The sequence below is a fragment of the Phalacrocorax aristotelis genome, chromosome 3 (genome assembly GCF_949628215.1).
Source record: "Phalacrocorax aristotelis chromosome 3, bGulAri2.1, whole genome shotgun sequence".
NCBI lineage: Eukaryota > Metazoa > Chordata > Aves > Suliformes > Phalacrocoracidae > Phalacrocorax > Phalacrocorax aristotelis.
In genome coordinates this window covers 94,929,573-94,954,870 of record NC_134278.1, presented here as the reverse complement: position 1 = coordinate 94,954,870, position 25,298 = coordinate 94,929,573, and positions in this window count along the sequence as shown.

Genomic DNA, 25,298 nt, shown 5'->3' with positions numbered 1-25,298 from the left:
TGTGGAAACAAACATGGTCACTGCCCCACAGTAAGTATCAGGCATCACATCTTCGTTATAATCAGGCCTTCATTGTTGGTGAACAATGAACTCATCACACTGGGGCATGTGTAGAAAATCTCTCTTCGTTATGTGGGAGATCAAGTAAGAGGCTTTATTAAAAAACATTAGAAAGATAAGAGTTGCCTTATGCCTGTCCACATGTCTCTCAGACTGGGATGCAACTGAGTCTTTCATCTGGCCAAGGCAAGTGAAGTTTGCCCCAGCATGCAAGGGCTGGAAGATTCAGGATGGAATTTCGTCAGGACTGGGAAGGTAACAGGGCTGTCTGTCAGGAGGTGACTGGTTGGGAGCTGCCAGAAATTAATCCTAAATCACATGGTGTGGAAAAGTTGTCTGTGGAGAGGGCCAGGATGTTTTTCCTGCATATGGGTCAGCAGGGTTGAAATGGCAGCTGTGTGCTGCAATGTGGCATGCTAGGCCTGCATGCTTGTAACCTGAAGCATCGCTTGGATTAAATCTTTCTTTTTTTTCCATACTCTCATGAGAACGAACAGCTGCACTATAGCCAACCCATGCACTTCTAAAACACATGGCAGAGATCTTTCCCCAGAAACCTAAAATGTACTGCTCACAACACTGAAACTAGATGTTGTCCCCTACTTTCAAAATTCTGATTATCACAACGTGAAAACTTTGAACATAACTATCACTGTAACCCAGGTCTCTTATTTTACTCATTTCTCCCTCAGTTTTAAATCTAGACAACAATATTCACGTTAGAAAAGCCCTTTAGAGCCATATTGGAAGTAAACATATTACATTTTAATAGGGGAAAAACAAGAGGAAATTGTTTTTTCTTTACTTCTTTCAGCCACCAATACCTGTGAAATCTATCATTCCTGAAAGCCTTAAATGACAGTATGGTTTAGTATACTTAACAGGCAGCAACAGTAGACTCTCCTGCAGGCTGGGATGTTTTTTTCAACATCTCAAAGAAAAAGAACCTGAAAACATGACAAATGCCTCTGAATTCCAATAGCCTTTTAATGTATGCTTCTCTTGCAAGTAGATTGCATTTTTTAAACATGAATAAATGAACATATCAAAAAACCTGCATACTTCAGTTATTGAGATTGAGCATGAGTACTTGTGAAAAGACCCCACAATTCTTCCTTGGATGTTTGTTGGTCAATTGGCCTGAGAAATAGCCCAAATTTCCAATTTGAAAGTGATTTATAGGATGCTCATAGAAGCTAAAGAAAGCAGAGTGCTAATTAAGTGTCTTTAACTGTCTGAACATCAGGTACAACTCAAAGTGACTGCACTGCAGACTTTTTCCCTGCAATGGCCCACTAACACCTCCTGAAGGCTCCAGATTCAGCCAAGCTGAAAAATATATTTCTGCCTTTTGTGCTGTTCTTAGCCGGCTGAGGTCGCAGGGGCTGTGCAAAACTGTGGCATGTATAAAACTGACTGATGCTCACCTACAAGCACAAAGGGCTACAATGGCTCCTGAGCCACTGCAGATAGATTTCCCCTGCCAGAAACAAATAGGATCTCTATAGGTCTGAATTGTTATTAATAATGCAGAGAAGTCTCATTGTACCCCATAAGGGCTCATTTGATCCTGATAAAGACAGTGATGAAAGGAAGCACAGAGGCTTCTGAGCTCAGTGTAAATGCTGCACTTTAAATCACTAGAACAAATTCAATTCTAAGAGAAAAATGCTATAAGGCACTTGGCCAGGGTGCCTGAGCTGGAGGGTTATTTACACAGTTTATTTCTTTCAACAAGTAAGTTTTCTGAGTGAAGTTAAGGCAAATATTCCCTGGAGAAACTAATTTGTAGTAGATCTTGAGCACTAAAAAAAAGAGATGCAGAGGCGATCAAACCTGCCAGAAATAGATAGCTTCATCCACGCGTAAATTATTGAACCACTTTCTCCTGAATAAGCTCTCAAGAAAAATGCACAGAAGTTCAAACCAGGAAATCCAGACAGGGAGGATGCATGCCCTTCATGCTGTACTCTATCCACAACCAACATGCTGCATTAGTGTATAGGAACTGAGGATTACATCCTGAATTGACCAAAATGGGTATAGATCTGTTAAAGTTAAGGGTAAGTCCAAATAAGCTTGAATTTGACCATCAAAGCAAAACTGAAACAAAATGCTTTTCAAAATGGAATAAATTACCCCCCACAAACAGGACTGCCATCTCATGACCAAATCTGTATTTGCTGGGTTGTTTGTTTTTTTTTAAATCCCATGTCCACTAAGTCCAAGATAATATTTTTCTGTTATTCTAGGTAAGAACCTAACTGCCATGGTGAACAAGCAACTTGAAAGATTGACCTGACAGACTCAAAAAAAGAAGAAATATTAGAAATTTAAACCTCAAGGTATGGGAACTGTTTAAGCTGACTGCTGTTCTTGAAGCTCAAGAGCTGTCCATCCCGACAACCAGAAAGTCAGGCAAAAATGCTAGGAGATCGGCACGGACAATCATGGAACTCCTGACCTCAAACATGAAAAGGAAGTATACCAAAAGTTGGAAGCAGGGACTGGTAATGTGGGAGGAATATAGGGACACTGTCCAAACACAGAATCATTAAGGTTGGAAAAGACCTCTAGGGTCATTAAGTCCAACCATCAAACCAACACTACCATGCTTCCTAAACCATGCCCTGAAGTGCTGTGTCTACACACCTTTTAAGTACCTCCAGGAATGGTGACTCCACCACTTCTCTGGGCAGCCTGTTCCAATGCCTGACCACTCTTGCAGTGAATATATTTTTCCTAATATGCACATGCAGAGATATGTTTAGGAAAGCCAAATACCACCTGGAATTGAACATGGCAAGGGGATGTTAGAGGCAACAAGAAGGACTTCTGTAAGTGTGTACATAGCAAAAGGAAGATGAGGGGAAATGTGGGCTTGTTGCTGAATGGGGCAGGGGATCTGGTGACACGACATAGAAAAGGGTGAGGTACTGAATGCCGCCTTCGCTTCAGCCTTTACTAGTTAAGATCAGCTTCAGAAATGCAGACCCTGGAGACCAAGGGGAAAGTCTGGAGCAAGGAAGACACGCCCTTGGTGGAAAAGGATCTGGTCAGGGAATACTTAATCAAACTGGATATACATAAGACCATGGGCCCTGATGGCATGCACCCATGAGTGCCAAGGGGGCTGGCTGATGTCATTTTGTGGTCAATCTCAATAATCTTTGAACAATCATGGTGATCAGAAGAGGTTCCTGAGGACTGGAAGAAAGCAAGTGTCACTCTTATCTTCAAGAAAGTCAAGAAGAATCCAGGGAACTAAAGGCTGGTCAGCCTCACCTCCAGAGTGCTCCAGGCACCAGAATGGATATTCCACTGTAGCCTGTGGAGAGGAAGAGGACTTTGGTGGAGTAGGTATTCCCTGCACCCTATGAAGAGGACCACGCTGGAGCAGATATCCACATTGCAGCCCATGGAGGACCCCATATTAGAGCAGGTAGATATCCCCTGAAGGAACTGCAGCATGTGGAGACCCCATGCTGGAGAAGGTTCTCCTGACAGGAACTGTGGCCCATGGAGAAGCCCACACTGGAGCAGATTTTTCCTGAAGAATTGCAACCCATGACCCATACAGGAGCAGCGTGAGGAGGAATGAGTGGCACAGAAGAGCTGTTATGACAACCCTCCCGATTCCCCATCCCCACTGCACTGCTCTGGGGAGGGTGGGGAAGAGGGGGAGGTAGAAAAGTCAGAAGTGGCAACAAATTAATTTTCACAAATTTGAGACTATTTTGCCAACAACTATAACTGGTAAGCAATCTCCCTGGTTTTATCTTGACCCATGAGCTTTCTTGTTCCCAGTTTGGGTTTTTTCTCCTATTGTCTCCCTCATCCTGCTGGGACTGGTGGGCAGTGAGCAGCTGGGTGGGAGTTAGGCTGGTAGACAAGGCTAACGCACCATTGCTTAGCTGATCTGAAAGAACAAAACTACCATTCCCTTCCTCACTTAAGAAAGAAGAGAATTAGCATACAAACACAATCTAAAACAGGACTGATTGCAGGCTGCCTCTGAGGAACAAAAAGGCAGGGGCAAACAAACAGCTTCCAACACACTCTTCTCAGGAGAAGCAATAAAAAAGACCAAGGGCTGGAGCCTGAACCGGTACACCCGCATAAAGCAGAGTGGCTCTGGATTTGAATGATCCAGGTCGAAAAGAAGGGAGGCCAACCTAGATCTCAAAGGTTCCTTCTGTTCCAGTGTTTGAGACAGTATTGGTTCAGGTCAAGCAGCACTGAGCACCTTGGTCTTTTTATCAGTTGGCATCGGGCAGGGCTCCACTCTGTAATTTATCTGTTTGTTTTTTAAATTGATCTTTATTGGTTTGCTAAGGCACTTGAACAAAATAAGTTGAAACTATTAAAAATGTCAGGCCAGTTGCTTAAGTGAATCTAGCAAATACAACTGCCAGAATAAAAACATACAAATGTGTTAAAATAACAAAACAGCCTCAAATGACTCATATTCATTGAATTTTAGAACAATTTCGGTTGGAAGGGACCTCTAGAGGTCTGCTAGCCCATCCATCTGCTCAAAACATGTCTAATCAGATCAAGGGATGCTTGTCAACTCCTCATGCATATGCATTAGAGTCTATGCTTTCTAAAGCCTTTTCCACCCTCTAATTTCTAAGTTCATTACCAAAGAGAAGACAGATACTATCCCTAATATTTACAAGAGGAAACTGAGGAAATTTGAAAGAAACACAGTGTGATCAGAGCTGTAAACTAAACATAGGATCTCCCCATGGTTTCATGGATCATCTTGATAGCAGGCTCTTCTGGATCAGCCTTCCAAGATGACTGGTGAACATAAGATGGAGCTCAACATGGAGTGGATACAATCACACTGGAGATACCTTCCAGTTCTACACCTTCTATGGCGCTATCATCAGGCCACAACATGACATCCAATACAAAGCCAAACACTCCTAGTGACCAGAGAAGATAAGGGAGAAGAAAAACCAGATGTAAGACCTATTTGATCAGACCACCTCTCTTAGTTACTGTTAACCACTAAATGGGGTCCCAGAGCACAAAGGAATGAGACAGGAACAACTAGTGCTGTGATCACATGCAGCAATTCAATCTCCATCTGCTCCAGAAGAACCCAAGGTCATTAGTTAGTGTTGTCAAGGTTGTTAATGAGCTATTTACTTTGGTTGGTAATATGCCAGCTCACCTCAAAGACAGACGGCAAAGTTAATGGATCAAGACAAGGAAAACAATCACCCAGATATTTCACTTTTCTAATAGATAGTGTCTTGCAAGCCATGACAGAAACAGAAACGCGATAGAGGACAACAAAGAGCTCACCAAAATATTTGTCTTCACAGAATTACAGTTTTCAGCAAAAACTTTGGCCGCCCTCAGATGAATTTCTGACTATAGAAGAGAAGAAATAAATCCAAAATTAAAGAAAAAGAAATCCTGCTACAAAAACTTCAGGCAAAATATTTCTTGTCCAGACATAGGGAATACCAAATATGAATAAAGCAGTGCTTTTAGATTGTAGCATATCCTGTATCTATGTTTCCAGATGGACGTTAAAGAAGAAAGAATAGTTCAAAAAAAGAGCAAAAAAAGCCCAGCAGAATTCTGGAAAAGATGTCTTATAAAGAAAAAAAGAAAAATATATTCCAAACCTCTTGCCTGTATTAAATTATTTCAATGTCGATTATAAAAGTTACTGAGAAGTATGAATTCTTCCATCTACAAAAAAAGCAAAATACAGTTCAACACTGAAAGCTGAACATATCTAACAATGAGGTAAATTAATCACTTGGCAAATTTCCTCAGGACACGGTAGAGCCACCATCACCTAAGGTCTACAGCCAGCTGGCTAACTAAATCAGGAGCTATGGGATACATATAGAAATTGCTGGGTAAAGTTTCAAGCCTTGAATTATTATACAAGGGCAAGATACAGATTTGTAATAACCCCATACAGCCTTAAGATCTATGAATACTGCAGTTACTTCTGCTTTCATTGTGGCAGCAGACATTGTCTTGGATGCAAGGCCCCAGAACTCCACTGCGTACAGTGGATCTCAGCTAAGTGAGGATACCAGCAGAGGATACAGCTTACAGGATGGAAATTTACAGAAATGAAACAAATTAACAGCTTCTCAAGCTCAGCAGTATTCATTTGACTCTTCTGCTCTGAGTGTGCTGAGAACATTTGCACTTTTATGGCTGTAATTATGCAGCCTTGTTCATTGCTTCACTGCCTAGCCCAAGGTTTATAGAGCAACACGAAATTTTTGGTTGTTAATCCTGGCTGTTAGTTACTGCTTTCATTTCATCTTATCACAATCACAACTGATGTTTATATTTACTACATGCTTTATGAGGGTTTCACAGTACTTTTTAGGCACAGTTTCAATCTCGCAGCATTGCAAGCAAACCTTCGGCCTTCCCACATGGTAGGATCCTTCATCTTGAAGACAGGTTTGGAATTGTGACTTGGGGAGATCAGCTCAGATTCCCCATTCCTCACGCCAGCCTTGCTGGGCAAGCAAAGGCAGTTCACCTTCTTTCACATTTTCCAGTGTCTCTGACACTTCCTTTGGATCTCACCGAGGGACCTTTTCCTTTCACCTAGCAGTTTTACAAGGTGATCTTCAAGGCACCCAGAACTGCTTCATCATTGCTTTGTAAATGGACACTTATCTTTTAATATCATATGGTGATTGTATTGCAAACATGCATTACTCTTACATTATCAGCGGCCTCTGATTTATTGCCACATTTATTGCAGATCCATAATGAACTCAGATTTATGCTTTCATTTATTTTTATGTCTTAAAGAGACCAGTGCAGGTTTCATTTTGCTCCTTTCCTGCTCTTCAGCTGAAAGGCACTTCTTTGCTGCCTTCTAACCAGAGTTCACTTCCAAACAATCAAAATCTCCCTTGCTACACAGGGAGAAACACATCAACTAACACTCTCAAACAAAATTTTGACTTTAATACCTACAGTATATGCCACAGATAATGATACTTTTCTACACTGAGCAAATACTTTTGCCAAGAGACAAAAAAAGGGAAAAAGGAAAAGAGAACTATTCAAAAAAGTAGAACTCCCAGTCGTCACCACTGTACAGGCCAACGTGCCTAAGATCACATTTAGGAGCCTTCACAATTAACCAGACTCTTAATAGTATTGATACCTCTAAATCAGCAGCTGTTTTTTCACACAGAAATCCCTACACCTTTAAATGTGACAAAAGAAGCCCAGCATTGAGCCAGGTAAGGGTTTCATAGCACATCATCTTTCATCGTCTCACATATCTCCTAGGCATGGATTGCACTGGGAACCTCTGCTTGTTCCGATATCCCCACAGTCACACCCAAAACATGATTTCAGCTAGGAATGCAAAAGAAAGCATAAAGCAACAGAGATGCAAGCCCTTTCCTGGATGAAGCAGAGCACTGCCAGGAAAGGAATATCTTAGTGCTGCATCTAAAAACACCATGCAATATCAGTTCAGGGAGAGACTGCAAAGTTATCCATCTCACACTTCTATAGCACAACTGACTGCCCTTGTTAAGCACAGGCTATGGTTAATAGACTCCTCTTTATTAAAGTATTGGAAATTTGTCTTCATTGCACTTCAAAATGGAGAATCCCTTGGTTTGAGTTTCTCCTCTAGCTTTAAACACTTCAGCATCTATTTTCAAGCACAGTTTGCTCCTTCTTTCCCTACTTATTTCTCACTTGAGAAACACTAAATGCCTCCCCATTCTGCTCCCTCCATCAGCTGAATCTTTTTTATATGAGCATCCATCATTTCTCCCATTTGCTAGATGGGTTCAAAGTCAAAAAGCTCACTGCCTGCTAGAGAATGGAACACGTTTGGTTTTTTGAGAAGCACCAGGGCAGCAGCACTAGGGCCCTGATTCAGCCCAGAATCCTGCTTGTCCAAGGTGCTGTACACGCTGTCCACTTGCACTGTTGGACAGTGACTCTGAACGCCACCACTGAGCTCCCCACATACGTGCAGATTTGTGTGCACCCATGGCTGCTAAACACAGAGAGAAGACAGCGATGTGTTTGGCCCATTCCTGGGCACCGGAAGAAAGGCAGCAGCAAAAGATGTCCTGATTTATGCTGGGCAATGCCAGATCACAAACACTGCTTTTAGCATAGAAAGCATCTCCAAATTCAATACTGTTTTGCATGGCTGTGCTCTAGGACCTATGAGCATTGCAATAAAATCAAGTATACCCTTGCACAACAGGCCTCACCTCCGCTGCAGGCTCAGTGGTAATACCCAGCTCTGAAAGCTAGTTTGGAAAATGTGTTTACATAGGCTCCCAGATTGGCCACAAGCCTCACCTCTGTGACAGGCTGTGCCCTGCTCTGGCAAAACTGACACATTTTGAACATTAAAAAAACCCCTTGCCACCGCAAGGGACTTCCAGACCATTGACACATCTACCATGTCCCACTTGGTTCATACCATTCACTACCACTCAAACTGGTACAATTAACCCCAGCTGGACACTGTGGGCCACAGCAAACATGACAACCCTTCTGACTGAGCTGGCAGTGGCCCAGGCCACACACAACATCACGGCCACAGGTCTTCTGCCTGTTCCCTGTTAATTAGCAGCTGGCCTGCTTTCCTGGAGCATGGGGTATTTGTAAGTCTGAGAAGGGAAGACTTCAGTGGCCTATCATTTTACACATCTGGGGCTCTGTAAAATTCTAGGCTGAAGGCTGATTGCCTCCAATCACCCTAGATGCCTATTATTGGTCCATAAAAACACACAGTGCACCGCCCCGGAGTTGCTAATAGCAGCTCAATTACGAAGGAATTTGCACTGGAAGCAGAGAATCAATCTCATTCTTATATGTGTCTCCACCCCAAAATTAAAGCACTTACTCGTGGATCCCAGAATACATTTTCTGAGGCAGTCTATTTATTGGCATCTTACGGAAAGATTGAGAAGTGGCCTCTTTTGGGTCTTTCACTTAACAAAGCATTCCCTTGCCCTTGCTTAAATGAAGCTGGGATATGGGGAGCAGTCACTTGAATTAGGATAGGGTTTAAGTACAACAGATGATGTAGGGCATTTTGTCCACCTACTGAGCTGTACAGTCCCAGCTGTAATGCACCGGGTGGAGGAAGCACATAACCAAGACGATAAGCTCTGCAGCTGCTGTGAAAGGCCGCCCTGAGACACAGCCAACTGCACCCAGTTTGGTTTCTGCTCTTCAACACCATTGCTGGGACTGGTGACAGAAAGAAGTGTGGGAAGAGGGCAGGGGGCAACCACAGGGCACAGGAAAGAAAAACTAGATAGAAATACCAGTGTGGCAAGGAAGAAGAAAACAGTGGCAATAAAGAGCAGGACAAAGAAGTTTCTCCTGGGGGCACAGCAAGGCAATACACTTTTTGAGTGGCCATCCATAAGGCACATTGACCAGCTCCCTCTCTGTAGTCCCTCTCCTCTGAAGCAACTAGAGCCAGGTAGGAAATTATTTTCATACTCTTCCCTCCATCAAAAAAAAAAAAAAAGTTTATACAACCCAACAGTATTCTTAGGGAAAGTGGCAGTTCTGAAAACACAACTGCCATGTGCCATTCCCACTCCTCCCCCTCCATCTTCTGCTTTCTGATTTGGGATTGTTTTGAAGTCAAAATGGATTAAGTCCCTTTTTTAATTAAGGGGGGAAAGATCAATAGCCAATTCCATAGCTAATTTATTTGGGGCGATTCAGACAACAGCTGCAAAAAAATCCTCCACATTTCACATTTTCATCAGCATACAGATTCTTCACATATTTTCACAAAACTTTTTCTCACCTTGTTTTATTTCCTACTTCTAAACAGAACTTGGATTACTTAAAATCAATAGCACAGAATTAATATTAAACGCTATCACCTTTCATCAGCTGGACTGAGCAATCCCTTGCCCTATTTCAAGGTGATGGGAAGTCCCCAGATAGCCCAGAGGGAGAGTGATGAGCACTTCATCTTCTGAAGTGCTCATGCATATACCTAACACTGTGCATAATAAACTGTTGGATTTTATAAACATTTGCATGGCATACTGCAGCAGACACACATAAGCTGTGCTTTAACAGGTAAGGATGTTGAAGCGTGCAATATTCCTTCAACTATCTTTTTATGTTCCCTGCTGCACAAAGCACAGAGCAGAGTCATGGCACCCATGCAGGGCTCATTACCTTCACTCAAAGCAGCTCTAGTATCAGTCCACTGGTCTCTCTTGCAGTGTCAGTTTATGGTGTAATGACAGTCTCTGTGCAGTATCCTGCCCTACAGCCTAGGAAATTTAACCTGTCTCTCAATGCTCCTGCATCTTCACTCCTCCCTGGCTCTCAAAAATGTGCACCTTCACATCTCTTTGCCTATACAAGCTGCCACCTCTCTCCTCCATCATCTGCTTGAGAAACCATTAGCACAGTTCTTCCTTATTTCTGTTTTGGGGTTGGGGGAGGAGATTTTTGCTACTTAACACCCACCGCACCCTTTTTTTTTTCTGTGTTTTGGTATTTGTTTGTTTGTCGCAATGTGTTTTGCACGTTGCTTGTGCAAGCCCAGATAAGCATTGTGACAAGACATGGCAGAGCTGGAAAATAATTGCCCATTGCACAGGAACGCTCTCACGAGCATGTATTTTACAGTGATTGCTATTTTTGATGAGTACAATTACGTCCTGGTAAAGCATAAGGCTTCCCTGGTTTCATAAGAAATTTGGAGGTGCTGAGTTTACTAACACAGGCTAATAGGAAGCTGGATTTTGATGAGACAACATCCTTCCCTGAAACAAAAACAGGGGATGATACAATACAACCCTGTTTACAGAAACCAGACTTCTATGAGGAAGGGAGCCTGCTTCTCAAAATGCCTTAGAGACAGCAAGGAACAATACTAATAGGGAGAAGGAAGGTCCAAATCCTCCTTGACCAGCAACAGATCCAAAGCACTGCAGGATGATTAGTGAAATGCGGCAGTCAGGAAAGGGTAGGAGAGCCCACCAGGCAAACGGGAAACGCTGCTGGGTTGTGCAGAGGGCTGGAAGTGTACCTGCCCCCATCTACTGGGACCCACTGCTGGAGGAGGATGAAGGGCTTCCATCTTCTGCTTCTTCTCCTCCCTTCCCTACATGCAAAATCTTGCCCCAGGTAATGGCTGATTAAACACTGCACACTGCATTATTTAAGACACTGTTGCTGTGATACAAAGCTAACTTCTTTCAGAGGCAATACCTGACAAAAACAACCATACAGAGGTAATTAGAGCTCATGGAGGAGGAATTTAAATTGGTCAGGAAGAGCCTCTGAAGAACAGAAATCAATGACAAAGTCCATTTTGAAAAGCAACTCCATGAAGACCTATGTTTTTCCTCACATGATGCTCTCCATTGGCCTAAAACACACTCAAATATGTATTTTATTGTTGTCAAGAAAAGCTAACTCAACAAAGCCCCTTTGTTTATAACCTTCTGGGTTTTCTGTAACTATCTAGAAATGAGGGAGGATACCCAAAAAAGGGACATATACCACTTTTTGTTTACTATGTCCACTTCATAATGACAGTACTTTGGAAAAAAATAACATAATAATCTTCTATGTATTAGATACTTCAAGGTGAACCAACTAAATAGGCTGCAAGGATTGCTGCAGAATTTATGATCCAAAATCCTTGAGGTAGTTGCCAGGTCTGAAGGATGAATTCTTCCCTGATGAATTAGGACAGGTCTATTTGCCTCTGTGTGACCCACAGCCAAAAGGCAAATGAAAATTTAGAAGGGACAGGCTCTGCTCAGGACAGGGTGAAGACAGGAAGCCTATATGGAGAAAAGGAGGGTAAGAGGGAAGATGGTATCCCATTTTTGTTGTGGGTATATTCTGCAAATCAAGATGTCTAAAGGTTTACTACCCACCATAGACAGCATGAGTAGCTGCAGCAAATTTCAGTTCTACCTTCTTGCAATCTCCCATCACTAGCAGGCTAGCAGTCCTGCTGGAGGAGTAATCACAGGAGACCAGCTTCTCAGGAATAGAGAATCTCAGCTGCACCTTTCCTCACCACAAGTTAGGAAAATACACTAGACTATTTAAATCATAAGCTTTCCTTGGGTAATGACTGTCCTATCCTGAGTACGCATAGCACTTATCACCCAGCTGCTAATTGCGAGTTTTGATTTGGATCCAATAGAAACAGTTTGGGGGGGAAAAAAGTATTGAGGAGAGAGTCACAGTAGATCAGTTAGGTCAGCCTCTGAGAAGGGGCTGTAGCTCTCTCTGCATGGGTAATCTTCCCTCCCTGAGCCCTCCCCCCCTCTCTCTTCTCCCTTTAACAGTTTTATTTTGTGGAGCTACAAGACTTTTTTTATCCTGCTGAGTGCTGGATTAACAAATGCAGGAGGCATATATTAACAGTATTCTTTGGAGACCACCTACATCAGTGGGATGAACAATGGGCCTCGAACCATTACTAATTTATAGCCCAGAAATATGGTGTATTAATATTTTTAAATGTAAAACCATTAGTCACACTTAATAGTTTATTTGAACTAAAACCATGCTATTATTCCCTCATTATTTTACCTGGTATATTTTAGACCACTTATCTCAGGGGTTGCCATAGGTACCTGCTGAGTGCCTTTGACTGGAGTGTTTGCAGTAATCAAAGTTAAAGACTACTTATAAAAAGAAGTATGCTCCGACTAAAGAGGAACCTGGGCAAAATTGCCCATAATTGTATTCTTCCACTCAGTGCTGCAGCTGTTGGGTGAGTGGTAGCTTGGTCCCCCTCATTGGTCCCTGAGGAAGTACCCTTAAGGTACAGTGCTTAGGCTCCACCATAAAATCACAGGAAAACGAAGGTTTGGAAGGGCCTCTGGAGGTCTCTAGTCCAACCTCCAGTTCAGAGTGGGTCCAGACAGGATCATGGCCTTGCCAGACAGGTGCTGGAGATCTCCAAGGACAGAGAGGGTATAAAGAAGCCGGAGCCCGGCTATTCTCAGTGGTGTCCAATGACAGGACAAGGGACAATGGGCACAAAATGAAATAACAGGAGGTTACATTTGAACATCAGGAAACACTTTTTCACTGTGAGGGTGGCCAAGCCCTGGCACAGGTTGCCCTGAGAGGTTGTTGAGTCTCCATCCTTGGGGGTATTCAAAAGTCACCGGGACAAGGTCCTATGGAACCAGCTCTAGGCGACCCTACTTGAACAAGAGGGCTGGATGGCTCCAGAGGACCCTTCAACCTCAACCATTACGAAATTCTGTGAGACTTTTCAGAAGCCAACAAGCCTATGTGAAGTTCTGCTCTGCCTTCTGAACTGAGACAAAAAAAACCACAGACATCTGATTCCCAGAAACACCTGCAGAGCAGTCTACACTCTCCAAACACATTCAGCCTCTCCCCACACCACCACATACACGAGGACACAGTGCAGGGCAATTCCCAGCAAGACTCTTTCCAAGCATCATATTCCTGTCCTGTAGTGCTAGAGCTGAATGTCTGGGAACCTTTGTCTTCCTCCAGGGAGACTTTGTGAAAGGAGCTTCATCACCATCAGGTTAGCACTTCAATATGCTGCACCGCCTGCTCAGGCCAATCCCTCTGAGCACCAGGACAGCCCAACCACTGTGGCTGACCCTGAGATGTGAAGGCACAGGTTGTTTCACGTGATAAGGAAAGGTGCACAGATCAAAGCACTGGGAACCAGGACTCCTAGGTTCTCTCTTTGCTGCTAGAGGATTTGTCTTGGTGGCTAAAGCAGGAGTAAGGAAGGCTGGGTCTCTTCCAAACCCGCCTCAGTGTCAGGGCACAGCAAGGGTGGCTGCTCCATGAGTAAACAGGAGCAGGAGTTGAGCAAGATCACTACTGAATTATCTCTGAACAGAGGCACCAGCCTCACCAACAAGGGTGCTGTCCCACATACACGAGTACGGCAGGTAGGACAGACCCAGTGAGACCTACAGATGAAAAACCAAATGCAGTCAAAGGCAGGAAGAGTCCCCACTGACCTTCTTAGCAGCACCTCCTCCAAAAGCTTTCTTAAAAGCTGAATGTCTACACCATACCTAAGTTGACTCTGAACCAGGCAACTAAACCCTCAGAAAGAGGGGGATGCACTTAAGCTCTGCCACTGCACCTCTGGGTGATACAAGGTAGGTCACAGCCCTTCTCTGTTCCTCTATTTCCCCATCTGGGTAGCAGAGTGGACACACCTCTGGTCACACAGCAAGCACTTGCGGGCACAGCGAGCAATCGCTCTTTGTGGCAAGGACTCCTGCTGGTGTCCTGCCAACTGCCAGCTGGAACCAGCACCCTTCTTCAGGTTTGGAGCAGAGGGTCAGAAGTTCCCAGCAACCCGCATCTCTTCTTGTCTTCCCCTGTCCCTTGGAGTGCTGGCTCTGGGAGAGCCCAGCCCAGGGGATGCGTACCACTCACTTTGCTAAAGTGCCGTCCCCTCTTTCTGCTCCCTTTGCTTCTGCCACTCCTGCCCTGACTGTCCCCTGTGCAACATGAGCAGATCACTTTCTCCTAGATAACTCCCTCTACACAGCGTGTTACCCATGCTGCGAAGTGCTGAAGCCCAGTATCACAAGTCAGGGGCCTGCAGATAGCAAACAATTGACCCCAAGTCCCCTAGGGCAGTAAGAAGTGAAGTACGTCAGCTCTTCAATCCATCCATTCCAGAGCAATGTTTTAGGATACCTCAGCAAGCATCTAAATATTTATAGTACTTATGCACAGAAGTGAGAGGAAGAAACTTAATACATTTGGAAAGAAACCAGTTTTAATGAGAGCTAGCAGGCACTACTGGAATCACCTAAATGAACTGCAAGCAATTAGACAATTAAAGTGAAGGTCACTAGAAGTACACACTAAGCAGCCATCCTGACAGAGTATTTAAGTACAGAAGAGCTAGATACTGCAATTAAAACAGTTTGCACAAACACAGCTCTGTTGGATTAGGGACTTACTTCTCTAAACCCTACAGGAACAAATCAACAAGGCAACAGGATTCACACTGGTCGTACTCAGAAGAAAGACTCCTTCCCCACTGAGGATAACAACAGGTCTAGGATTGGGTGGATTTGGGTGCCACCCGCTTCCTCCCCCCCGCCCCCATACCACACTCACAGCCCTAGTTCCTGCACAGCTGGAACATCATTTGCTATCTGAGAAACCTGCCGGAGCAAAAGGGATTTGTCCCTTCATAGTTAACCTGCCCTATTCTACCACATGGAAGAGCAGGGTGGCCTTTCAAAACAATGGAAGATTTGGGGTGTGGGGTGCAAATGTTTAATAGATGTTATATCTCACATTTCACAGCAGACACCACTTCCCCTGTTTGACCAGTGCACTTTTTCCCTTTTGGCATCAGGAGTTGGTAAGCCTCCAGAGTAACATGTAGAAAGACATGCAGAACGAAAAGTGTAAAATGACAGTCACTGTCTTCTGGACTGCCCTAATGTGGGACTGCTGACCCCTGGACCCAGGCATCCAAGTAGCAAAAACAGACTACCATCTTCTACAGATTCTCTTTATCCTGGCCTGCAAAGTCCTGACTAAACACCCTCCTTCACCCAATCACAGTGACAAAGGGCAGTCAAAGGACACTCCAGCTCCTGGTTTTGCTCAGCCACCCTGCTTGGAGCTGTGATATACCCCACAGAGACTCCATAGCTCCCAAAGACAGGCAGGCTTGCCAAAGAAGAAATAATGTCAACACTTCTATCATTTGCTTTTGCAAAACAGTTACTTTACACTATAAAGGTCCTGTTTTCACCATCACAGGTTATCAGAGGAAGCATTTGTCAGGAACCAGGATCTTACCACATGCAGGCCTCACAAAACAAGACACACAACTTGCCAGGATCCCCCTTGGACAAACACAACTGATATTCACACAAAGATTTCCATAGACTGCCTGGATCCATTCACCCAGCAAGATGTGGGGCTAGATTCTCCCCTTTCCCATCCAAACCAGCTTGCACAGACGTGCTCACAAAGCATGTCTGACATTCTCCTGCAGAAGCTGCAGAGCACTGCTGTTTCCGCCATCTAAACCACACCACCCCATCTCAACTTGAAATCTCTCTGCACATACTCACTCGCATCAAGGGAGCCAAAAGCACCTCCCCAGCTGGCAGATTCTCATTGCAAGAAAACAAAAAAAATCTTCATTGCTGGCTGTCTCCTTTCCATTCCCTGGTGAGAGGATTTTGAACAATCAGTGACCCAGGGTTCAAATTGGGTATATAGGTGAGGCCATGCTGCTAGATGTGCCTATGGCACTGTTTGGGCAGCTGGTGTCCCAGCACGGGGAAGGGAATGCAATCTGCATTTCCTCCCAGGAACTGCAAGATACATTTTGGATGGAGACCAAGTAAGAACCCAGAGGTCTCAGCTGGCCCATCCAGAGGAGCATGTCTGCCAGTGGTCAGGACATCCAGTCCCAGTTAACTTTGTATGTCTAGAAACTCTGTTAATCTCAGAGGCTGAAGAGTACAGGTAAGGATCTGCTCATCAGTGTGACTCACTCAGGGAACCTCTCCTTGTTGCTAGAAGTCCTGCTTGTCCATACATGCTAGGTGGCCTATTGATTTTAGCACATCTGAATGTAACTCCTGGAGAAGTGCAAGAACCTTTTGTACCCCCACATACCAGGCAGCACCTCAAAGGGAAGCCTGCATGGAGAGATAATGTTGATAAGTGTCCCTGCACAGGGGTCACCTTAGGGAGCCCTGGCCACTACAGAGGAGAAAGCAGGCTCCAGAAACATACCCTTATCCAGAGCAGGAGATATTAAAAGTTTCCTTTATTTTAGCAGGTAAAAAGCGTTATGCAAGCCATGACAAAGCAGCCAGCTAGCAACATGGGCAAGCAGGAAACAGTGACTCTCTTAGGGGAGAGCACTCCTGGCATGAAATACTCAACAGGTCCCTTGGCAGAGAACTGGACCCAGGACTACACAGCACTGCCTCTCTCTGCCTCTTTCTGGAAGGTCTACAGGAAGGGGTCATTTGTTCTTTATTTCCATTCAGCCTTTTGGAAATTTAAAAAAAAAACAAAAACACAACACCTCTGCAGATTGTGTAGTTATGGGGCCTGACACATTAATAAGGCAGAAAAACATTTTCTGCTCTAAAAGTCCAGAGCATATTTGTCTCCCACCCATATAACTTAACCAATGTACCAGAAACAAACCAACTCCTGAAAGTCATCCCCTCTGTGCCGGGGTTAGCACCCCCAGCCACCCTCCAGGACTGCAATCCCCTGCCATCCTGGTCTCTAGACTGCCTGAAACTCCACTTTCCTCAGCCCCCTTAGATTACTTGCTTTAAAATTAATCTGAAGAGCACTACAGTGAATTACTCCTTGAAATGAGCTTTTTTTGAAGCTAAATGTCAGCCTTTCCCAGTGCCAACTTCAGCACAGACTTTAGAAAGAGTTATTGTCTCCCCGTAGCAACGTAAAAAGCTAATAAACCTCATTAGTTTAACCCCTGCCATGTTGCCAGAGAGCCTGTTCAAGGGATTGTCCCAGTGAGGAAATCCTGGGACATTACCCAAGTCTTGTAGAGACCTATGTCCAAGGTACCTTTTTGTCCTAACAGCTGGACACATGCTCTCACCCTGGCTGCCATACAAGTCCAAGCCACACATGCAGCCCACGACAGAAGCTCCACTGCCATCCCATGCCTCTTGATCTGGGTGACCAAGGCACAAGCAGCCAAAGGCCCAGTGCTGCACACTTACAGGTTTACTAAAAGGACCCACTGACCTGTTTCTTTATTTTGCAGCCTATTTGCAAAAAGCTTGAATACCCCTTGCAGTCAGGGTAGAAGTAATCATTCACAGGTCTTTCCACTCCCTATTTGCCCAAAGAGCCCAGGGCCAGGCACTCATTAATTTGTCCTCTGCAGGGTCATGTCTAGACTTACACACCTGCTGTGTTTCACCTGTGACACACCAAGTCAACAGAGCCCAGCTTGCTGGAAAGGTCAACTCATGCCCTTCAGGACAAAGGAACTTGCATTTCTACCCTCTGACAGATCCCATCGAATAGGTGACAGATAGAAACTCCTGCTGAGCCTCCCAATGTGCACCACTGTGCTGTTAGAAACCACCCTGCTCTGTACCACAACAGTAACACCATGCTTAGCAAAGAAAACTGGGGTGTAGCCTGCTACAGGGCATTTCAACAACAAAAGCAAGGCACAGGAACCACAGCCAGCTTCTCCTTGTCTGGGATCTCTGAGCACCCCAGACTCATTTCTGCATGCCTGTGCCAGCTAAGGTGTAGGCAGACTCTAGCAGATGGGCTACTTAGCTTTGCTTGTGGTATCTCATATCTCACAGCCTCTGTTCTTTCCATCATCCCTTCCTACATCAAATCTTCCCCTTCTGCTCCAGACCCAGAAAGGTGTCAGCTGACAAATTCAGCACTGGCAGCCTGTTCTCCAGCACCCCTATGCTGCCCTGCACCACTCTGTAAAAGGCCTTTTTTACTGTACAACTGAAGTATGAAAAAAGGAGCTCTCCCAGCAGTGCAACGAGAATCTTTTCATTCAAGCTTTCTTCGTGAAACACCAAGCATAGCTCATGCTACTGTGTCTGGGTATGACAACAGAATCAGGTTAGGTTTTAAGCCTTTTCACCGAAGCAGTTTTTCCAGCATATACTCTATCATGAGCATTAGTATAAAAGCATGTCTGTTAAAAAGCTATCTTTAAAATCTGGGTGTCAAAAAAAATCCCCTGTATTTTTTCCTCCTTCCTCACCCCATGTTGCATTTCAGGCACCTTCCAAATTTTCTTTTTTGTTGTGTAGTCTTCTTTGCAGGTATGTAGTAACTGGAAGAGATGACAGTGTAAGGGGATTTCTGGGTAATTACAGCTTTGACAACACACTATGCAACCAAATACTGAGCTGCAGAAGAGAATAACAGACTAAAAATTAATGCATTCACTGAACCTCATGTAAAACTCAGTCGTTCAGTGGTCCGTGCACATGACAAGAGTACTTCATAAAAATAAATTAAACAAGAGTCAGTGGGAAAAACTACAGATTTGTTGCTCTCTCAAAAATATATACCTTGGATTCACAAATAAAAGTTCTCTTCACAGTTGAGAAATCACCCAGGCTAGCCTCAGGCACTGCGAGCACCAATCAAATTTTCTCCACTTCCAGGGCTTACACTCTTGAAATAGTTGGATCTAATGGCTAATCCTTAAAGCAACCTTATACATTTCTCTTAGGACACGTCATCACAAGTACTGAAAAAATGACTTTGGAGTGAAACAGAGAGCAACTAAAATAAGCAAAATCTGACTTTGGTAAACTGCCAAGTGGCATTACCATTACACTGATCTAGAGAACACTGGTTTCCAGCAGTACCACCAATGTAACCTCATCTTCATGTGTTTGGTTTGTTCCACTTGTCTTTCAAGGACAGCCACACATCAAAGTAACTCACAGACATGATGATGAAGGAAGAAATATTGAGCTACAAATAAGTGGTAGACAAGTATGTTTTTCTGGGATGCTTTCCCAGGAGCTAACACTGTTCAGCCCAATGGGCTTGGGATCTGACCCCAGTAAGCCTATGATCTGCAGTCCACATACTATACAGATGAGTTTCACAGCCTTGCTCATTCATTCCCACACTTCCAAAATTGCCCCTTGCACTACACTGGCTCCCAGTCTCTCCTTAGCCTTTTTACCTTACACACAACTGTGGGTTAGGCACTATGGAAATGGGCCCCTTCTTACCCTCAACGCAGCAAGGCAGCCACCCCCTGGGCTACGTGGAGGACCATGGCTTCAAACACACACCTACCCTGAGCTCCAGCTTTGAGGCTCCTGAAAAAGTCTTTTACCCTTGACTTCTAGAGGACACTGGGCACGAATCGTCCCTGCAGGAATCACCAAGGAGCACTTGCCGATGGAGAAGGATGAGTCCAGGATATGGCGTACATTTGTGCCTTTGCTTTCATGCTTACACAAGGTAGAGATAATGAAGTTGGTCTCCAACTCTGGAGAAGATCAGAGGAGAGGAATAATGTGATCATATATTCACAGAAGCATTGGTGCGAAGGACCTTTGCAGGTGTCTAGTCCATCATCTCTCTCAAAGCAGCACTAGCACCGAAACTAGACTGTATCTGTTACAGCTTTGTGCAGCAGAATCTTGAAAACCTCCAAGGAAGGAGACTCCACCCCCTCGCACCCAGCAACCTGCCCCAGGGGTACTTCTGAAACCAACTCAACCTCCCACACCTCAGCTTGTGGACATTGCATGTTTTTATGTTGCCTCGTGCTGCCTGAACATTTCAGCCCCATCATCCATGCCACTGCTATTCAAGTAGTTGGTGGGGGAAATAAGACAGCAGTCAGAAACTGATGTATATTAATAATCCTTATCACCATGAATAAACTATTCTTCACCTGTAACAGGTGAAAGTAGGACAGGGGTTCAGGAAAAAAAAATTAGTCTTTAGTGAGCAACAATTTAAAGTAGCTAAACATTGTGACAGGCAATCTGCATACACACAAAGCATTTTGTACGTATTCAAGCATCAGCTGTTGCAAAACAGCAAAGTTTTATTTTCTACACAGAAGAAAAGATAAACCTGTGTAGTCTGTTAAACACCTCCATTATAGCATGAAAACAGCACAGCAAGAGAGATTGCTTATTTAAAACAGCTTAACACCCAAATCTTTCTACTGATAATGGAAATGGTTTGGGCATGAATATCCATTTTAAACATGTTTATGTCACGCTTCACAGAAAGGTCAAAATTAACGTTATACCAAAATCATTTTTCAAAGTACAATTATCTTGACTCTTGGAGCAAAGAACATTCCTCTTACGTTTACCACCTGGGGCTTAAATTTCACATTTTTTGATACATCTTTTTTTTAAACTAGGTACCTCACAGATTATATTGGGAGCTCCATTAAAGAGATCCTATAGCTACTAGCTATAATGCCCAGTAGCTGCTCTTCCCCCACTAACCCACCAACCCTAATTCTCTGAGGGTTCACAAGTGATGTCTCCAAAGACTATGTGGAAGTTATTCTTTTGTCTGATTAGCTTGCTAGACTCATTGCCATATTTCTCTCAGTTTAATTCAAGGGCTCATGTCTCTCCTCCTGCAGGCACTTCCCCAGAGACACTGAGAACGGAGCAGATTAAAAAAACAGACTAACCAATCTCATGAACGCAACAATCACACAGAAAAATCATTTTCCTACACCCTGGAGCTATCTATTTCCCTCCTCATTTTCACAAGCTTCTCAAGCCTATTTGTTGACATTCTTACAGCAATCCAATGTGTCTCTGAGCAGATGCCATCAAGCTCGGAAATCTTACACATGCCATGTTACATTAAGCCCTGGCTGACTCAAAGCTATTCCCAGCTTGATATTATTGACTTTCTTGGAGTAAGCAGTAAACCCATCTTCGGAGTTTTTCAGGTTGTTGTATTAGCAAGAGCAAGCAAATGCATAAGCCAGATTTTCCTGGATGCTGATCTGTTTACAGAGTGTATCTCAACACCTTATCTCTTCAAAGTGTGCTTCAGAGAAAAAATGGATTACCTGCTAATTCCAAGCCTACTTTTCCATTCAGTCCTCTGCACAAAGAGTATGGTCGACATTCTCCTCTAGTTATTCCCAGAAGGATTCTTCCTTCCCTGTCCTCCACCTCTCTCCCCAGCCAAGTTTTCTCTTCTCTCCTTCCTCACCACAACACACACAGAGATCATCGTGACCTACTCAGTCCTCAGCTCGTACACATTCATCCAGCCTAGTGTTTGGGTAGTAGCCTTCACTCATCCAGCCATCACTGTGCACATTAGTATCAGCAAGGTCTATGTTTGCACATGAAGAAAGCTGTTCTAATTGGGACCCACCACAACAGAGATACCTGTAAAACAGGCTCAACAAGTAGCTAAGTTATTTTAGCACACCCTAGCCAGGAATGAGCCCATATATAGCAGGGAAACCCCTCCCTCTTTCTTCATCACAGCTCTGGATGGGAATGTTTCTTTCCTCATCAAACATCAGCTCAGATTTTGCACTTGCCTACATTTTTGCACAGGAGTCATCAAACGTGATGCTTTTAGGAGCCAGGCATGCTGGAAGAAGAAAACTACTCCAGTTCTCTGCCTTACTGCAGTTAGTGCCTTGCCACTGAAGCAGGTTATAACCATACTATGTTTGGCCTAATGAGCCCTGGCCAAGGTTTTATATGCCAGATAAGCGTCTAGGCCTGGGCTTTTATATAGAGGTATCCATATAGAGGTATCTGTGCAGACAGGAGGAAGTTGGGGAGAATGAACCTGTGCTTTGCAGGTGTGTCCTTTGAGTCTTCCTCCTGATCCATAATTTTCATGCTCCTGAACTTGGGAATAAGAAAGGCTTTTCATCTGCACCACTTGGAGTTTGCAGTGTGTCACACAGCACAAAAAAATCAGCCTGTGCTGCTGTAATAGAAGGTGCAAAGAGATGCACCAGTTTACACAGAAGAGCACACAGAAGGGAGCCAGAAATTCAGCTGATGGCAGTGTAGGTGTGCTCAGCATTGGTGGTGATGCACCACAGGGCACAGACCAACACTAACAGCAGCAACTAATCCTGGAACATCAGAAGCCTCAGCACAGACTGAGCTCCCAAGAAAGGATCACAGAATCACAGAATCATAGAATTATCAAGGTTGCAAAAGACCTCTAAGATCATCAAGTCCAAACACCAACCCAACACCCCCAGGCCTCCTAAACCATGGCCTGAAGTGCCGTGTCTACCCTTTTTTTTGACACCTCCAGGGATGGTGACTCCACCACCTGTCTGGGCAGCCTGTTCTAATGCCTGACCACTTTCAGTAAAGACATTTTTCCTAGTATCCAAGCTAAACCTCCCCTGATGCAGCTTGAGGCCATTTCCTCTCATTTTATTGCTAGTAACTTGGGAGAAGAGACCAACACCCGCCTCACTGCAATCTGCTTTCAGGTAGTTGTAGAGAGCAATAAGGTCTCCCCTCAGCCTCCTCTTCTCCAGGCTAAACAACCCCAGTTCCCTCAGCTGCTCCTCATAAGTCCTACTCTCCAGACCCTTCACCAGCTTTGTTGCCCTTTTCCTGCTCCAGCACCTCAACGTCCTTCTTGTACTGAGGGGCCCAAAACTGAACTCAGTACTGCAGGTGTAGCCTCACCAGTGCACCATCACTTCCCTGCTCTTGGTGGCCACAAGCAAGGATGCAAGCCAGCATGCTGTTGGCCTTCTTGGCCACCTGGGCACACTGCTGGCGCATGTTCGGGCGGCTGTCAACCAGCACCCCCAGGTCCTTCTCTGCCACGCAGCTTTCCAGCCGCTCTTCCCCAAGCCTGTAGTGTTGCATGGGGTTGTTGTGACCCAAGTGCAGGACCCAGCACCTGGCCTTGTTAAACCTCATACAAGTGACCTCAGCCCATCAATCTAGCCTGTCCAGGTCCCTCTGCAGAGCCTTCCTACCCTCGAGCAGATCAATGCTCCTACCCAATTTGCTGTTGTCTGCAAACTTACTGAGGGTGCATTCAGTCCCCTCATCCGGATCATTGATAAAGATGTTAAACAAGACTGGCCCCAACACTGAGCCCTGGGGAACACCCCTTGTTCCGCTTGGGGAACACAGCTGCCAACTGGATTTAGCTCCATTCACTCAGCAAAGAGTACACCTGTTCAAGCCATGAGCTGCCAGCTTCTCCAGGAAGGTGCTATGGGAGACAGTGTCAAAGGCTTTACTAAAGTCCACATAGACAACATCCACAGCCTGTCCATCATCCACTAGGCAGGTCACCTGGTCATAGAGGGAGATCAGGTTGGTGAAGCAGGACCTGCCTTTCATGAACCCATGTTGGATGGGCCTGATCCCCTGGTTGTCCTGCACATGCCTGATAAGCGCACTCAAGATAAAATGCTCCATAATCTTCCCCAGCACTGAGGTCAGGCTGACTGGCCTGTAGTTCCCCAGATCCTCCTTCTGGCCCTTCTTGTAGATGGGTGTCATATTGCCCCAGTCATCTGGGACCTCCCCTGTTAACCAGGACTGCTGATAAATGATGGCAAGCTCCTCTGCCAGCTCCCTCAGTACTTTTGGGTGGATCCCATCTAGCTCCATAGACTTGTGAGTGTCCAGGTGGCTCCTCAATGAAGCTGGGGCAGGGGAAATGGACTTCTTGCCTGCAGAAAGTGAGCGCTTGTTGATGAGCTGCAGGAGGAGTTGGAAAGTCTGCACAGCATTAGAGATTATGAAAAAGAGGACAGGATCTTCTCCAAGACCCTACAAGAGCCTGAACACCCAACTACACAGACGGAGGAACATTCAGAGTCTGTACTCATTAGGTTGGGAAAAGGAGAATCCCATGATAGAAAAGACTGAAAGCTGGTGACTTCTGGCACCAAGAGGAAGGCTGCTACTCCACCTGCAGATCAGCAACTACAGAAGAGATTTAGTGCTATGGTATCAGATGCGGGGCTAGGAGCTCTGTTCAGAGCAGCATTGGAGACAACTGCGCGTAAACCACATGGTAGCAGCAGGAGAAAATTATGAGTAACAGCAATAGGAGACTCCCTCCTGGGTGGAATAGAGGTGTCCATCTGCCAGCCTGACACTGCCTAGGGAGATTTGGTAGGATCCAGGACACTGATGATAGTCTGAAGGCCAGAAAAGCCTCAGAAGTCTATTATCCCCCTCTGCTCATCTATGTGGGCACCAACAAAATTGCCTTTGGAGACCTGGAAAGTATAAAGCAATACTACACAGATCTGGAGATGATGGCCAAGAACATGGGTGCTGAAGTGGCATTCTCCTCAGTCTTGCCTCTAAAAGGGAATGGGAAGGGGAAAAAAAGCTTGAGGAAGAGTGGATTGATCCTGTACATCCTCCGCTTCTTGCAAAGCTGGAGATGACAATCATGGACCCTCTCTGAGGATCAAGGGTTGCTTCAAGAGGTCCTAAGTGGAACCTAAGCATCCACCTAAGTGGAACAAAAGCATCTGTGCCAACAGGTTGGTAAGCTGGTGAGGAGAGCTTTAAACTAGGAAGGATTGGGGGAGCAGGAAGTGACAACCTGCAGCTAAGTGAGGAAGTGGTCTAGTAGGTTGACAGCAAAGCCTGCAGGGTTATATGGAGAAGAAAGACCTCATAATCAACAGTGCAGGGCTGAAGAGGGCTCAGCTCCAGAGTATGCAC